At 36.8% G+C, this 18850-nt stretch overlaps 1 protein-coding gene across 42 annotated transcripts in view; it reads left to right on the top strand.

Moving 5' to 3' along the window:
• PTPRD (protein tyrosine phosphatase receptor type D) overlaps positions 1-18850 on the top strand; it is a 2297676-nt gene that overhangs the window by 1682970 nt on the left and 595856 nt on the right. The window lies entirely within an intron of this gene.

Genomic DNA, 18850 nt, shown 5'->3' with positions numbered 1-18850 from the left:
CTCCATCTATAATATCTACAGGAATTTAATGAGGGCTCTTACATCACTGCCAACACCTGGCACGATTCAGTTTTCCAATTTTTGTCAATGCAATAAGTGAAAAGTGATGTCAGTGATTTCCATTTGTCTAATTATATGAATTTGGGCATCACTTTGTTGATTACAAGTTTTGGGGGGAGAGTTCCCTTTCATTTATTGAATATCCTTTATCCTTTGCTTATTTTTTCAATGAGTTGCTGTCCTCTTCTTCTTGATTAGCAGGAATTGCTCAATAATCTTACTATAAATCTTGTCAGGTTTAGACATTGCAAATTGAATTTCCTCGCCCAGTTTCCCATCTGATTGGGAGCTTTTCCTTTCAATCTTCAGTAAATAAAAATATTAAATTCTTATTTTGTAAAAGGCATTATTTCCTTGCCTTAGTACTTGTGCTTTTGTGATATTGTTTAAGAAGTCCTTCCTCATATCTAGGTCACAGAGATTTACTGCAACCCACAGTTTGAATTTTCAGTTGTGGCTCCTTCACAAACTAACTGGGTAAATTTGGACAACTTAATCTCTATACACCTGTTTTTGTATGCAAAATGGGGGCAATAATACTAATGAACTCATAGGATTGTGAGAACTGAATGAGCTAATATATTAAACAGCACTTTAAAAAGTACCTATCCTTACACACTAAGCACTGTATATATGTTACTCTTATGACAAAAATGCCAGTATATATGTTTAAATAGGGATCCAGCTTTATTTTTCCACACTCTGTAAATCTATTTTCTCAATCCCATATACTAAAAAACTCATTTATGTCCTATTGATTTTTTGATGCCAGATTATCAAGTATTGACTTTCCAGATATTCAAAGATCTGTTAATAAACTCGCTATTTTGTTTCACTGTTTCATTTCAGGATGTTCCTGAACCAAAGCCACACTACTTTTATTACTGGCTTTTATCTTATTATCTGAGAGACAAAATATCTACTCTTTGCTCTTCTTTTTTCAAAGAAGAATCGTCTATTTGTTGTCTTTATTCTTCCATATAAATTTTAGAATGATTACATTGAGTTCTAAAAATTATCCAGATGAAATTTTGCTTTTTTTAAAAAAAAGATTTTATTTATTTGAGAGAGAGAGAGTAAGCAAGAGAGAGAGAACATGAACAGGGGGGACGGGCAGAGGCAGAGGGAGAAGCAGACTCCCCGCTGAGCAGGGAACCCAAAGACACAGGTCTGGATCCCAGGACCTTGGGATCATGACCTGAGCCAAAGGCAGATGCTTATAAGACTGAGCCACCCAGGCTCCCCTGAAATTTTGCTTTTGATTACATTGAGTTTATTTATTAATTGGCAGGGGATTAAAAGTTTTATTATTTATAATCCCAAATAAGAGCACAAAATGTTTTTCCCCAATCTTTTATGCAAATAATTTTTCTCCATTGAAATCTGGGCACTATTTGTTAAGTTAAAATCTATGGATACCTTATAATTTTATTGCTCTTGACCTTACCTTTTCACTTGGGATAATGTTGATATGAAAAAAAAAAATGCTATTGGTTTTTGAAGGTTGATCTTGTATCCAACAAGAAAACAAAAACAATACTCTGAATTTAATTGTGCTGGGTTTTCTACATAGATATTCATATCATCCACCAATAGTGACAATTTTATCTCCTTTCTTCCATTTTTTTTCAATCCTGTAGTTATTTTGCTTTCCTTATAGAATTAGCGAAGACGTTCAGTTCTGTATTAAGCAGTTGTGATAATATAGGTATCACTGTCTTGCTGCTGTTTGGAAAGAGAAAGTATCTAAGGTTTCCCTACAGAATATAATGTTTATTGCAGGTTTTGGTATATAACCTTTATTAAGTTTCATACTTTGCTAGATTTTGGGGGGTGTTTTAATTGTATATGGCTGCTGAAATTGAGAGAATCCTATTGACATATCTCTTGAGATAATACATGATTTTTTCTTCATAATCAATTTTTGTAATAAAGAAATGTGATAGATTTTTTAGACTGGATTTTTCTTGCAATCCTTAGCTAAATCCATTTGGTCGTAATGCATTGCTTTGTTTTATGCAATTTTTTACTGTGAAATTAACACACATACAAAAAAGCCCATAAAATGTGAATAAACACAATTCTATGAAAAATTATGAAGTAAATGCCCCGTTTAAAATAAAAGCATTATTAGTACCTCAAAGCCTTCCATGTATTACTACCTGATCTCAAGCTACTCAAGCCCTATTAGAGGTAACTACTTTCCTAGCTTTCCATTTTCTTGTTTTTCTTTATTGTCTTACCAATTACCACCAAATAACATATTTGGTTTTGCCTTTTTATTTTAACTGTAAAGGAATGGAATAATATTTTATGCTTTATTGTGTCTGCCTTCTGTCACTAAATATGATATTATGATTACACCATGTTGTTTGGTTATAGTTCATTCATTTTTATTGATGTATAGTATTCCACCGTATATTTACTTATGTCTTTTACTCTCGGTAGATAGTTGTTTTTTCTACTTTGGATCTATTGTAAACAATGCTGTTAGGAAACCTTTTGTGTATTTATCCTGAGCTTTGTGCATATACATGATTTCCTAAGAATTGAATTGCTTGTTCACAAAATACACATATCTTAGCTTTGCTGGATGATGCCACACCGCTTTTGAATAATGCTTATACCAATTTTTCAAAGCTGTCTTTGATAGCCTGAGTGTTAAAATGTAATAGGTGTGGATTAGTCTCTTTACTATGCCATAGCCAAATTCCTCATAAAGGAGAAATGAATTCTTGAGTCTGCCTCTCCTCAACGAAGATAATTTGGTATTTTATGATGTGACACTTGCAATACACCACATTCAGATATCAATTAAAGAACAAAATTTCTTATTAATTACTAATTAAATTAGAAATTTTTTAAAGGGTTGTAAGCACACTTAATACAAAGCTCAAATGATAGCATAAGGTTTCTCTTTAGTTCCCTCCCTCCCTCCTTCATTCTTCTTCAGACTTTTCCCCATCTCTTGGCTCTGGTCATTATATTGGGGAAGATGACTACTGAAATGACATTCAGAGTGCCACCCTTTCACCATAGTAACCCAGGTGGAAAGAGACAAACTTTCCTGCATGTTTTGGGGGTAAAGCCCAATGTAGCACATATTAGCCTCTCTGAATCATGCACTGTCCCTGAATATGAGGAGTTTTGAGGGACAGAGCACCCAGACTGACCACCTCATCAAAACCCCATGAAATGGTTCTCCAAAGAATGTGAAAATGTCACCTGTGCAGATACAATGACTTGTTCTCACCAAGTAGTTAACTGTTCGCTTATATCTCGCCTCCCTTGAATAGTCATGCATCTTTCTATTCACATTGTCCATCAGGATGATTAGAACCTAACTGGTTTTCAATAAAAGTTTGTTAAATGGATAAGAAACAAGAAATGTCTCTTTTTATACATTCTGATGTTAAAGATACTTTATGAGAACTCATCTTGATATAATGGGGAGATGATCTAAAATTATGTAAATTTGACTGGACTTTTCCTCACACAGTACATTTTATATATAGTCTTATATGGTTATTTTGGCAGAATATATACTTTTCCTTGTATTACCTTGTTTGGAAGTGGAGTTTTGGTGCTAAACTGTCACGTGGTGTACTTAGAGACACTGAAACTTCAGCCCTGGATTTTGTATGTTTCAAACAATGCCAGATGCCATGAAGTCATATACGGATGTCTCACATCCACAAAATTATAGTAACAGTTGGGTTTCTTCATCTGAATATTTCTGCTTAGAAGGGTTAAGTAGCCTAGCAGGCAGTGGAAACTGAAGCCTTCTGTTCAGCCACGGGGCAGAAATAATGCAATCAGCCACACTGGATATTCTAATATCCTCCGCCTTCATTGCAGAAAGGCTGCTTAATGAATGTAGAACTTGGCTAGGCAGAAGTCAGCACAGAGTGTGCTCACTGTTGGCTACTAGAGACAATGATATTTGCAGGTGCAAGGCTAACTCTGACCTAGTTGGCAGAATTACAGAACCTGGCCCAATGAGAGGAATATTCCAGGATCAAGGTCAGTCATTCTCCAACATGTTCTGCAACTGAAATGACCATGATGACATTGGAAAAGAATGCAGGCCGCAGAGCCTTTGGCTTGGTATACTTGCAACTTTTGTTTCTATTTAATCCACAAAAGATACAACTGGGCTTTGTGTACATTCTGCCCTTTCTCCCAGGAAAATCTTTCCCTCCCCCAACCACCTGGAAAGCTCCCAGTTGTCTACCAAATATCAGCTCACATTTTATCTCCTCTACGAAATCTTCCCTAAATTCTCCTGGGCAGGCTTGAGTGTTCCTTCCACATTGGGTTCTACAGAACCTTATGCATGTCTTTGTGAAAGCTGGTGTCTCATTATATTATATAGCATATAATATAATTGATTGTTCATAGTTGACTCCTTACTGGACAGTGTCCTAAAACAATAGAATATTTATTTTCATTTTGTATTGCAACACCAGGAACAGGATAAAGATTCAATAAATGTTGCTGAATGGATTTATTTTTAATTTAACATAGTGCTTTAGAATTTTCAAATACTTTCTTACCTATTACATAGTTTAGACATCACAACAATGCTGTGTGGTAGGCAAACCAGATATAATTATCCCCATTTTACTGATGAGGAAACTGAATCACAAAAATGATAAGTAATTTGTTCAGAATCAATAGCTTAGGAGTGTCAAGATTAAATGAGAAAGCAATCTTCTGACTTTAGCCAGCATCTATGTCAAGCCTAATTCTCCTCTAGACTGAGTTACTGCCTCAGGGCTACCAGATCCTTAAAATGTAGCTAGTCCAGCTGGAATATTTTCTCTAATACTTCAATATCAGATCTTCTGCTCTTGTTTGCAATCTTCCTCTGTCTTCCAACTGCATTTGGAATCTTAGATATCAGATTTCTGAGTCCACATGACAGAATTTTCCTGGATTGATGTACGGATGCTGCTGCCTGTCCAAAGCCCAATGTTCTAGTATGCATTCCTGTCATTAATTCCACTGCTCTTTCTGAGTGCACCCGATATTCCAAGGGAGGGCAGCCCAATGACCTTTCCATTTCACTGCTGCTCAATATGGATTGATACCTCTACATGCATTATGGATTAAAAATAATGACTACTACTAATAATTACTAATATGTCTGAGTGCTTGCTCTATTCCAGGCATATTGTTCAATAAATCTAATTTTGTTTGATCCTGAGAACAAAGGCTTGACATAGAACTAATATTATCTCCACTTTACAAAGAAGGAAATTGAAGCTTAGAGAAGTTATATAACATGCCCCCTGTGCCACAGCTAGTAAATTTCAAGGGGATTTTTAAATGAAAGGAATCTAATCCCTGAGGGATGTCTTAAACCCTACAATATTTGCAGAATTCTTTAAAATCAACTATTATGTATGGTAGCCAAATGAACATACACATGACACAACCGGGAAAAAATAGGTTGTGGAGCACACTTACCACCTGATAGATGAGGTGCTCGATAAATACTGTTGGAAAATAAAGTTTTCACCTCTGGACTTGAATTTGGTTAACTTTATAAAACTGAGAATGCTTTAGTGGCTTCATCTACATGCCCTAGGGGCAAGTATTTGTTTTGAATATTTTAAAGCACTCAAAAGATCTTGAAGATCATGAAACTTTATCCATCTGGCTTAGTGGAGGATTTGAAAGGAAATATAGTTGCCTTCCCATGGATATACTCATATGATTCTTTTATTAACATGAATTCCCAACTTCATACATATAAATGCAGACTTTCTTTTAAACAACTACAAAATGCAAATGGAGGGAATAGTGTCAATCTGACATTTACATCTGATATTTGCACTTGTGATGTTTCAAGACTTTAGATGAAGCCCAAATGCCTATCATGACTCTCAAGGTCTTGATTTCCTGGTTCTACTCTTCTCTCACTTTTGCTACATTCGAGCTCTTCAAGTTCTCAAAAGTACCACACTCCCTCTTTCGTCTAGGACTTGGTACGTATTGTTTCTCTGTTCTCACTCTTACCAAACCTTGGAGTACAAGTGGATTTATCAAGGATCTCTTCTCTGAGTTCTAACCATAGGTTGGCTCGCCTACTATGTCTTTCCTTAGCATCCTGCTCTTCTTCCTAACACTCATAGCCCCTATAAGCACCTATGTTCAATGTTCATCTTCTGGAATCTTTCACTGTGTTTTGCACGTCGTGGGTACTTAATGAATTTTTTTTTTATTTTTTAAAGATTTTATTTATTTATTTGTTAGAGAGAGAACACACAAGCAGGGGGAGTGGCAGGCAGAGGGAGAAGCAGACCCCCCGCTGTGCAGGGAGCCTGATAAGGGACTTGATCCCAGGATCCTGGAATCATGTCCTGAGCCGAAGGCAGACACGCAACTGACTGAGCCACCCAGGCGTTCCTGCTCAATGAATTTTTGATAAATTAACAAATGAAGACTTTTCTATACTAAAGCCACTGTTGTGTTAATAACAATTATCAAAACAAGACACATTTTAAAGCAGATACATCTTGGCTCCATAAGCTCATTTGACATTTGGAATCAGCTATGCTCTTCCTTTAGTATCAGTCTGAGTTCTCATGGTCATTGTATCACTTGTGGTACCTGGGACATAAATAATAGGAAACCCAGCTCTAACTTAAAACAGAATTTATGGGCTCACATAATAAGAGACCAGAAGGAAGAATGGGCTTTTAGGGAATCTGATCCACCTCACCTCTCAGCACTAACCATGATACTAACTTCATACCCTGCCCTTCCCTTGGTGTTGTGGGATGGTCTTAGAAGCAGTTAAGGATGCATGTTTCCTCAGCCATGTCTAGTGGATGATAGTGAGAGAGTTTCTCTTCTATGAATCTTGCATAGAAGTAAGAAATTCTTTTTCTTGAAATAACTAGGCTTATTTATCTTTGTATTTTATTGGCTCTCATTCAGCCGTGTGCCTGTTTCTGAAATGCTTCTATCACTAGGAAAAGCTCATTGGCTTATGCCCTGGTTCCTGGGTCAACCACTCCTGTCTCTTCTACTTGAAGAGTGAGTTTACCATGATGGGTTTCTGGCCCTGCTCCTGGAGCATCATATTGCTGATTCTAACTAGCCAGATATGAGGGGAAAAGGCCTACTACTATCATATACTGAAAATTGCACCTATATTACTCTCACGCTCTTTGATTTTTTTTTTTTAAAGAAAGCTTAGAAAGGGGCGTCTGTGTAGCTCAGTTGGTTAAGCAACTGCTTCGGCTCAGGTCATGATCCTGGAGTCCTGGGATCGAGTCCCATATCTGGCTCCCTGCTCCACAGGGAGTCTGCTTCTCCCTCTGACCCTCCCCCCCTCATGTGCTCTCTCTCTCTCTCATTCTCTCTGTCTCAAATAAATAAATAAAATCTTTTAAAAAAAAGAAAGCTTAAAAAAATCAAAGTTTAATCAAATGTTATATCAAAACAAAGATTCATTCTAGGAAAGAGGTAGAAATTATTCTTTTATAAAAGTACAGGAAACATTGTGACTCCATATCTTCCATGCTTAGTCAGATATAGAAGTGCTAAGCAGGACAGGAAAAGAAATGAGGCATCATGGGTACCCAAATAAATAAGTTTCTTTTGTGTGATAGCAAATTCTAACACCCCTCTCATATTAAAAGGACACATTTAACATCAACAGGATAGAGCGGTCTTGATTGCTCACTATAAATGCTGAATTAGAATAAAGATTAAAGCTTCATTTAAGGAACTTTTGGTTAGGATTACATTTGAAGGACCTTAAAACTGATGGTTCTTCCATGCTGAAGTTTTACTTTCCATCACTTTTTTGTGTGTGTGATCTTCTGGAAATCTAAATGCACTCTAAGGTTAAAAATGGTATTCTTTTTCTGAGAATGATTTTTTTTTTTTCTTTTTTGGACCTTAGCATTCCTTTCTGTTTTGTCCTCCATATGTCCTCATAAATATAATTCTGGCACTGGAATCCAGACAGCACTTCCCAGCACTTGCATACTCAGCATTAAGCCACTAAGATATGAGATCATGGTAGCTCTGTGCCATTTAATCACTTTACATTCCTTTAACAAATGAGTTTTGAGCACCTACTATGTGTGAGACACTGCACCAGGTGCTCAAAGCTGTAGATGAGATAACCTGTCTTGTCCTCTTAAAGCTTACAATAGCATTGGGAGCACAGTTGGACAAATTGAATGGTGCTAAAAATAAGTGTTAACGACAGTGAATTAATGAAAGTTGCTTGTGTGGTTGAGAAATGCTTTAGGAAGAAATACTTGAGCTAGAGTACAAAGTGGACAGGGTTTGATTTGGGCTGAACAGAGGGAGTCAGCAGTTTAAGACAAGAGCAAAAGGAAAAAAATCAAGATTGACTAAGGTGCTCAGGAAACACTAAGGATCTCTGCCATGAAATGATGCACTCTCAACTTGGAAAGAAAGTCTGGACTAGATTGCAGAGGTCCTGGAATGCTCTGTTTAATGAATTTGAATATTTTCGTGAAAAAGAAAAGAGCCACAGAAGATTCGAGGGCTATGTTTAGGGAATAAAATGATGAATGTTACATCTCTAGAAGATCCCTGCGTGTGAAAAGATCCAGCCAGAAGAGTATCAAGATTAGAAAATATTATCATAGTGCTCTTATGTCAAGGGAAAGATTTGACTATGGAGATGGCCAAAAGATTATTGAGGAATCAAAGGACTGGAGACTACCAAGAAGGAATGGATGTCCAGGGCTTAAATTGTTAGCCCATATAACTGACTTATTCTTGCCACCATTAAGACAGTAGGACACACAAGTGGGTGCCAATGGGCTGATCAGTAGTACCCAGTCCTGGCTTCACATTAGAATTACCTGCAGAGTTTTAAAAATACTAATATTTGGGTCCCATCCAAATAGTGTGTCTTGAGTGGGGCCCAGGCATTGCTTTTTTTTTTTTTTTTTTTTAAAGCAGACCATCTAAAAGGTTAAGAACTCTGGGAAACATGATGGTGGGTTTAGTTTCTGTGAAAATGCTCTCTCCTTATTGCAGGGTGTACAGTATTTTATCAGGAATTTTTAGAGGGAGGGAGGCAGGGACAGAATGAAAGAAATGTTCTGCTTCTGTCATGGTTGGTGGAGTTCAGGAGCTTGATAGCTGTTCTCCTATTGTGAAGCACGTTACACAGCTCCAGTCCTTGATCCTGACTTTTAAAAATACAATCCAACTCATGCAGTGTGCTGTTATTTTTCAAAGAAATTTGCACATAACCCACTAGTCACTTCTGTATTCTAAAATTACAAAATGCTTTTCCACTTTCAAGATTGTTCATTTGCTTCTTTTTTGTTAAAAAAATAAAAGATTTCTTTATTTGTTCAGAGGAAGAAAAACCCTATAAAATTGTAGTAATCAAATGCATTAAACATTTATAACTTTGAGTATCAGTCCAAAATGTGAGGTTTTTCTTATTCTTTTTTTCTTCCTTGAAGAGAAATCATCTTGTGCTTTATATGGATAAACATCAGGAGGTGATAGACTTTATTCATGGCTGTTTCCCTGCATAAATGCTTTATTCTTCAAGAAAAACATTTCTAATCAAGAGCTTTATCCCTATCACTCACCCCCCACACTGTTCACACTGGGAGGTCAGCACCTTATGTTTCTGACATTGTAATTTATTGCTGTTGGAAAGATTGGGTATTTGTATAGGATTTCCACCATAATTCAGCTTTGTTGCAAAGTCTTACCAAGTATAACTTCTTAAGAATACTTTCAGAAGAATACTCTGTAGATTTCAAAAATAACCAAATATATTTGGACATAGCAAATGGGTATAAATATAAATAGTATAGAGACAGATTTAATGTAAAATAAGGTGTGTGTATATATGCATAGATATGCAAATGAATGCTATATGTAGGTCTAAGGCTTGAGTTTCTTTCTTTCTTTTCTTTTTTTTTTTTCTTCAGCAAAAGACAGTTACATTTGAGACGGTTTAACAAGTTAGCACTAAATATGTTACAGGAGTTAGATGTGTGTGAAAACTTTTTCTTTTTTTTTTAATTAAAAGGCACGTAACTTAGATTTCAAGTTCTGATGTTTAAAAACGTTATAAAGAGGGACGCCTGGGTGGCTCAGTCCTTAAGTGTCTGCCTTCGGCTCAGGTTATGATCCCTGGGTCCTGGGTTCGAGCCCCGCATCGGGCTCCCTGCTCGGCGGGAAGCCTGCTTCTTCCTCTCCCACTCCCCCTGCTTGTGTTCCCTCTCTTGCTGTGTCTCGCTCTGTCAAATAAATAAAATCTTTAAAAAATAAACAAATAAATAAATAAATAAAAATGTGATAAAGAATTTAAAAGGTTTCTTGTCTTTTTGCCTTGTGTTTGGAAAATAAGCTTCTAAGGAAGACAATAAAAAGCAGAAATAGCCTCTCAGAGAAAAGCATCATTCTGTGAAAGGCTCAGGGGAAGTTGACAATCAAGAGAACCCCTTCGAGGGAACTCAGAAAAGGGCACTTCCATGTCCCTAGGAGCTGAACATTTATGCTGATGATTGTCTTCCAAATGAACCCACTGCTGTCCTTTACCAACTATTCTGAAGCGCCATACCAGAATCATGGGGTCCAAGAGCTTGAAGAGTATCTTTCATCCGATCAGATAATATCTCAAGATCGCCTGTTAAGAAGACAACCTATCTCCTGTCTCCAAGAATCTAGAAGTAACCTTTACTTTCAAGGCTTTCTCACAAATGTTTAAACAAACTCAGCCAACTTTTTCTTACTCTGACTTCAGTGGAGCCAAAGAGCAGCTGGTCTACATTTTCTTAATAACAGCTCTTCATAGTTTGAAGAGTTACAATACCCTTCTTCAGCCATCTCATTTCCAGACAAAGTCATGCAAACTCCTTCGCCTTTTAACAAGAGACTTCTTCCTCAATTTCTCGCTCTTTTCTTAGATGCTGCCTAGTTTGTCAACATCTTTAAAGTACAACAGCCCAGGGAGAACATAAGCTTTTCACAAGACTATAAAATGAAGCTGAGAAAGAATGTGGTGGTCTGTAGTTTGCATCATAGTAATAATCAACATTCGTACAGTTCTTTAACATAACTTGTATTTCTCACATAATGTTATTTATTTATATTGTTTATTTTTCTTTAATCAATCTTAAACATGGCTCCAAGAAGCCATCGTTTTTAGCCACATTGTACAGCCAATGAAGAAACCTTGACCAGTTAACCAAATGCCCAAGAAAACAGAAAGCAAAGCAATTACGACTGAAACCAAAAGACTTATTTGCATACTAACTAGTAGAGTGTTAGTTTTAAAGTTCACTCTGTTTCATCTCATTGGAATGGGCGGTTTTCACTTCTCAGCTCAAATGGCCCTTCCTCGGGGAAGGACATTTCTGAAACCCACGCCCCCGCCATTTGCACACAATATACCACAGGAGACTGCTTAGTCACCACTATTATGAGCTCCCATGGAATCTTGCATATCTCCTACACTAACCAAAAACATATGTTTTGATAGGAAAAAATATTGATTCTAACAGTATCACTCGCTGCTCTGTATTGTAAGTCAGTAACGTGGAGCTGGCGGCAACCCCAGGCTTCGGAGGCTGAGGACGTGGTGGTACGGTAGCTGCCCCCTCACATTGACTAAAAGCTGCTCTGGAGTACAGACTAAGCTGGTTCCTCTTTGCTTACACCCTTCTCGCTTATGTACATTTGGGGACCTCAGGCTATACCATATTCAGGGTGGGTAAATGTAATTTTTTAAAATTATTTTAATTCTGTTTCTTCCTCCACCGAGCCTTATTTTTTTCACCGTATGATCACTTCTACGTAGATTTTAATCTTCTATGAAAATCTCACTTTTTCAACACCTTTAAGAAACAAATGGAGGTTATTTTTCCTTTCTTTGAAGATACCATCTGTCCTCAAATAGCTTGATTACTTACTTACGACCTTTTGAATTATTTTGCTTGCAGCTTCCTGGAATATAGAATCCTATCATCACCACTTAGCTATTCTTTGGAACAAAGAAAGCTTCATTTACTCATGCTTTTTGGTTTGGGACACTTAGGGAAATGTGTACATATGTATGTGTTGAATATCAATCCAATATTTATGTTTAGTTGATACAGTGTAAGAATGAAGGTAGAAAATAGTTATTGTATAGTTAATTCAAGAAAAAGTAGTCCTGAGCACCATTCTCTAGAATAGTGGTAATAAAATGGAATATTTTGTTTACAGTAATGTGCTATATGCTTTGTTTATATTAATGTGTTGAATTTTTATTTTTATTTATTTATTTTAGTGTGAGAGCACAGGCAGGGCGGGGCGGGGGGGAGGGGGCAAAGGGGAGGATGAAGCAGGGGCTCAGGGCTCGGTCCCAGCACCCTGGGATCATGACCTGAGCTGAAGGCAGACCCTAACTGACTGAGCCTCCAAGACACCCCGATGTGTTGTGTTTTCTAAGTTCCATGCAATTTGATACATAAGAACAAATATAAATGATCAGTCCATTTCTTCAACATTTATTAATGGTTGGTACTTAGTGTGTAGAAATGAACAAAACAAATGAAGTCCCTGACTTCATGAAGCTCACATTTTAGTGGGGAAGCAGAAAATTTACACACACATATACATATACACATATATATACACATACACATATATATATATATATATGTATGTAGTAGTAATGTTAAGCATTACAGAGAAATAAGGTAATTAGTGATGGTCAAGCAAGGAAGAGTACTCTATCTATCCATCATCTATCTATTCATGAACAGCTTTTCAAAAGACTTGAATGAAGCAAGGAAGCAATGCTATACCTTATGATAAGGACTTTGGAATTTATTTCAAGTGTGATAAAAACCTATTAGAGGATTTGGAGCAGGAGAACATTTTTGCTGATGTGTAAACCATAGGATATGGTGGGGGGGAGAGGACCATTTAGGTAACTCTTGCTTTGGTTCTCACAAGAGATGATGGTGGCTTAGATGATGGTGGTAAAGGTGCTGAGAAGTTGACCCTGGGTATAATGTGAAAATAGATCACATAGGATTTCCTAATTGGCTGGATATGAAGTGGGAAAGAAACAGTATAGTCAAGGATGGTTTCAAGATTTCTGGTCTGAGCAACTCAGGTCAATAAAGAACACAGAGATAGATGAGAGGTGGGAGATCAAGCTTTCAATTGGGGCCCTGCTAAATTTGAGATCACTACTAGATAAAGTAGCAATATAATATTGCTAGCTATGTAAATTTAGATTTTAGTAGAAAGTTAAGTGATTGAAGTTCTAAATATGAAGTTAAATTAAGCCAAAGGTGATATTGGGATTTGATTAGGTTACCTAGTTAAGGGGGAAGAGAATGGAAAATATTGAAAATTCAGCATTGACATATTCCTATGTTTAGAGGCCTGGAAAAAGAGGAGGATCCAGCAAAGGGAATGAAACAAAAATGGCCCAAACTGTAATAAGAAAATGAAGGAAATGTGTTAAACCAGGAGGACAGTGGAGAAAATGTTTCAAATAATTGGTATCTACCAACAATGTCTCTCTGTCTTCTCATTGTCTCTCTGTCTCTCTCTCTCTCCCTCCCTCTCTCTCTCCCATTCACTCACCCTTATCCTAAATGAATGGCTTACTGCAATCACTCTAAAATGTATCCTTTAAACTATGAGTACTTCTAGTCTATCCCAAATAGGATTCAACTATCCAAATTTGTCTGAAATAACTTCATTGAAAAGCAAGCTAGAATTCTGAAGCTGCCTTCCAAAGTATATTTGCTGTGGTCAGCAACTGGCAATAAAATCTGAATAAGGAAGGTAAGCAAACTTGGGTCCTAGTCTAGGCTCTGACACTTACTAGCTTAATTCAACTAACCTCTCTGGCCTCAGTTTTCAGATTTCTGAAAGGTTCAGAGTAATAGAAGAGTTTTTAGAGTATTTCTGGCTCTAAAAGAACATGGTTCTAAATTTTAATGACTTCAAATGAGTGTGTAGTATCCTTGGGAATTCTACTTATTGGAAAAATCACAACTTTTTTCTGTCATACAGTTTTATAAGTGTAGTCTGACATCATGGTATATGATGTTATGACATCTGAAAATATGTTTCCATTACAATGAGAGTTTCTATCTAATATATCATAAAACCTTCCTTCCCCAAAACAGTAACAACTTGCTTGATAAACTGCATTGTGCTCTTATTTATTTATTTTTTTGGGAAGGTGACTGAACTAGTGCATATAAGCAGATGGTGTTGCCCCACAGCTTTCTCCTCAACTGGACTCAATACCCTTCTCCATATGTTCCTAAATTAAAATGTTGGATGTCAATTGTGAGCAATATGTTACAGAACTTTTAACTTTGTGCTTAAATTTATTTCCTAGCATGTTTTTCTACAACCTATTGAGACCCTAATTGGAGGAAGTGGAAGGCAGTTGGTAGAGCTACTTAGTAGGCTCCTTCCTCCTTCCCACCCAATGAGAAAAGTGGAGACACCATTAGAAATGAACAAATTTAGGTTTGAATTTCATTAATAGTTTCAGCTTGGCCAAGTCACTTAATCTTTCTGAGTTTCCATTTTCTCATTTGTAAAATAGATATACCAATATCCAGTTTTTAGAGTTGTTGAAAGGGACGGTGAGTTAACATTGGCAAAACCCCTAACAGTGTCACAAAGACGATAAGCAATCAATAAATGTTAGTTCCTGCACTACCCTCCCTTCTGTGCCTCCATCCATTCTTGAACTCAAGAAATGGGCAAATCAAAGTAATCAAGGTGAACAAATAAAATTTCTATTCACCTTCTGGATCAGCATTGTCATTTAGTTTATGATTCTAAGCAAAATCAAAATTCAAATTGTACCAAGTTTATGCCATATTTCAAAATATCAACTCATGGAAGAAAATAATCCTACAATGTTTACATTTTGTCATGCTAAATACTTAGATAGGTGTAATATTTTTGTAGCAGTTGAACTCTTAAATACAGAATTTTAAGAAAAAAACAATAAAGCATGCTTATGTGGGTGAGATAATGTTATAATGAGAGCCATACCTCTCTCATTTGCTGACCTCAATGCATTTAGATTTGTAACCTCAACATCACATTAGCAGGATGTTTTGCATATGAAATCTGTGCATGATTTTAAAAGTTAGCAAGCTTCTAGGCACCTTTTCAAAGGTGTTATATAAATGGAAGCGATTATTATTTGTGACTAGTCCAGCTATATTTTTACTGTTTTTTCAACTAAGGCTTTTCATGTAGATTAGGCTGTGACCCAAGGAGTAGAGTTGATGTCTTCATATAAATAAAAGAAAATAATTTCTAGGTGAAGTCTTTTCTTAAAAATAATAATACAACACTTAGTACCATAAGTTACTTTTACCACTCTTAACATGTTTTACCTATCAATTAGTCGCTCTCCATGGTGGAAATAAGTCTTTATTACACTATTTTTACAAATAGTGCTCACACTGGGGAAAACAAAAACAGAAACAACTGATCCACACACTGGAAGCCCTTGTCCAGCCATCTCTTTCTGTGACTCAGATTACCTTCATCGTGTCATCTGTTATCTTTCAAAAAGTACCTCAGAATTGTGGCTTTACCTGCCCTTTTCTGTTCCTTGAGTCACTAATTCCATAATCAAGGAGCATGTAATCTAGCAGAAATTGTGAAAGATACAAAATTACAGGTCCTATTAATAAGATTATTTATATTTTATTAATTGTTTTTGTGCTACCACAAAATATTGTATAAGGTAAGTCCAAAAATGCTCCACTGCTAAAATCAAGTAAGAGCTATGTTATTTCATTTTATCTGGGAAAAAGAAAAAAAAAACCCCAACGGTTACCAGTAGTAACCAATAACTTTGAAGCTTCCTGGGCATGGTAGTTAAGACCCCAGCCTGGGTGTACTGTCTGGACAGAACTCCCTGGTGCACATTCTTCCTCCTAGTAATAATAATAGTACTCTTAGGTAGTTGTGAGGAATAGGTAGGTCAATAGAAGTAAAACACTTAAAATAGTGTCTGGCACATTATAACTGTTTCATAAATATGAACTATTATTATTGTTGTTTTGCCAAAGACACATCTCCTGTGCCCTGTCTCCTCTTGAGATCCATGGAAAGACTATAAAATGTGTTCATAAAGCAAACTGAAAGTTGATTATGAGCTGAGATATTATCCCACCTACTCACCCAATGCAAATAAAACAACAATAAGCAGAGAACTCTAAGGAGTTCATCTGGAAGAAATTTCCTATGCCAGGGCAATGTGAATGCCCTTGAATATTAACAGGATGAAAAGACAGAAACCAATAGAGAGAGACTGATGGATAAGATTGAGGCAAAAAGAGAATGATAAAGATACAGAAAGGGAGAGACAAAGAGTCAGAGAGACTGAGCAAGAGACAGGTTTGAGTAGGCCCTGAGCTGGTTTGCCTTCTTTGGGCTCCTGGAGAGGAGCAGGCTGGGATTTGTTAAGAACACATTTCCTAGTCCTTTGCCCTTAAACCAGGCATGGTAACATCAGCCTTCAGTAGCACTCCACTTTCTTAAAAACAGAAGAAAACAAGAGTGGTCAGTGGTGAGCTTTGCACTTCTGTTGAAGTTCCAGTTACCAAGCTCATGTTATATGACAAAGGCCTTCCACGTGCTACATCATCTAATCCTTCCTCATATCCAGTTTTCATACCCCCATAAGGGAACTATAGTGCATATAGGTTGAGTGACTTTCCTAAAGACACAAAGAGGGGCCAGCACCTTGAGAAAACCCTTTAAACCTATACTCCACTTCCTCCTTAGAAGAAAATTTCTCCTTTGTAAGTTTCTTTTTTTTTTTTTTTTTTAATTGATTTATCTTAGGGCACCTGGGTGGCTCAGTTTGTTAAGCGTCTGCCTTCAGCTCAGGTCATGATCTCAGGGTCCTGGGATTGAGCCCCAAGTCGGGCTCCCTGCTCAGTGGGGAGCTGCTTCTCCCTCTCCCTCTGCCTGCTGATCCCCCTGCCTCACTCTCTCTCTGTAAAATAAATAAATAAAATCTTCTAAAAAATAAAAAATAAATTGATTTATCTTAATCCCTGATGACTTCTTTCAGTTTTCTGACAGTACAAACTAACACCAAAATAAGGGACCAAAAAGCAAGCAAGTATTGGTGCAAAATTTAAGAATAGCTTGCTGATGGTATTGATTTAACAACTGGTTATCTTTTTCTTCAACACAAAATGTATTTGGTTACTATTTTATATTGTGTAATAGACAAGTATTTAATTACATTTTGCTAGAAAGGATGTTCTTAGCTTTGTATGAGAAATTTAAATCAATATCTCATTCTCTTTCTACAGGAGAAACATGACTTAGGAGTACCTTTCTAAAGGAACAAGTTTGAGAAACTGAAATATCTCTAGGCAAGGAGGAGAAAATATTACTGGAATTAAGAATTTTAATGTAAACCTGTAATTGTTCACTGGCTTATTTGGGGAATGTTTCTTGAAGGGACTAGGTTTAACTGGACCTTTAAGAATGTATAGGATTTAGTTTAGCTAAAAAAAGGAGGGTGCATTCCAGGTGAATGGAACAGTACATCCAGAGTTACAGAGGCAAAGATGAGTGTGCTATGTAAGGGCATCAGTGCAGATAAGATTGTAGAATCATGTTGCTAAGTAATCATGATCAAATTGGAAATACAGAGTGAGGTAAACTGGCACAGAATTTGAATGGCAGTATATGGAGCATGGATCTGAATCAGTTACTAACAAAGGTTTTATTATATCTTTGCAAGAGAGTATCATGATGAAAACCATGTTGTAGAAGATTCTAGTGCACACAGTGGATTGCTACGGATGGCTAGGTACTGAAGTGATTCGACAACAGTGAACATGAAAAGGAAGGAAAGAACTTGAAATATAGAAAAAATGGGGGCACCTGAGTGGCTCAGTCAGTTAAGCATCTGGCTCTCGGTTTTAGCTCAGGTCATGATCTCGGGGTCGTGAGATGGAGCCCCACGTCAGGCTCTGTGCTCAGCACAGTGTCTGCTTGTCCCTCTCCCTCTGCTCCTCCCCCTGAGCTTGCTCTCTCTCTCTCTTTCTCTCAGACAAATAAATAAAATCTTTAAAAAATATATAGGAAAAAATGGAACAGAAGGAAAGTAAAAGAGGAAGAGCAACATTGGAGACTGTTCTGATATGGGCAGGAAATAAGAGGGAAGCAAAAAAGATTTACTTCTTTTAAACTGTCTCTGACAAATTATTCATAATGAAGCTGAAGGTCAGAATCCAAATATGCAGGTTGATCAAGGACAAGCATAAGAAGGAGATCACTTACATGTAGAAACTAAAAAAAAAAAAAAAAAGTCAAATTCACAGAAACAATAGAAAAGTGTTTGCCACAGGCTGGGAGTGGGGGGAAATAGGGTGAGGTTTGTAAAAAGGTACTAGTTTTCAGCTATAAGATGAATAAGGTCTGAGGATCTGAAGTCAAGCAAGGTGACCATGGTTGATAACACTGGGGGGTTGTATGACTGAGGTTTGATGGGAAGTGGAGTTCAGATGTTTTCCCCAAAGTTTGGGGAAAAAAAGAGAAGGGGTGGATATGTGAGGTAATAGATGTGTTATTATCTAGATGGAGAAATGCTTTCAACAGTGTGTGTATATATAAGGTTACCATGTTCTACATTAAATAGCTTACAATTTTGATTGTCAATTATACCTTATAAAATTATACCTTACTAAAGTTAAAATTAGAAGGAAGGAAGGAAGGAAGGAAGGAAGGAAGGAAGGAAGGAAGGAAG

This window comes from Halichoerus grypus, chromosome 14 (assembly GCF_964656455.1).
Source record: "Halichoerus grypus chromosome 14, mHalGry1.hap1.1, whole genome shotgun sequence".
Classification (NCBI taxonomy): domain Eukaryota; kingdom Metazoa; phylum Chordata; class Mammalia; order Carnivora; family Phocidae; genus Halichoerus; species Halichoerus grypus.
Note: the sequence above shows the minus strand (reverse complement) of the source record. Positions and strands in the feature narration are given on the sequence as shown.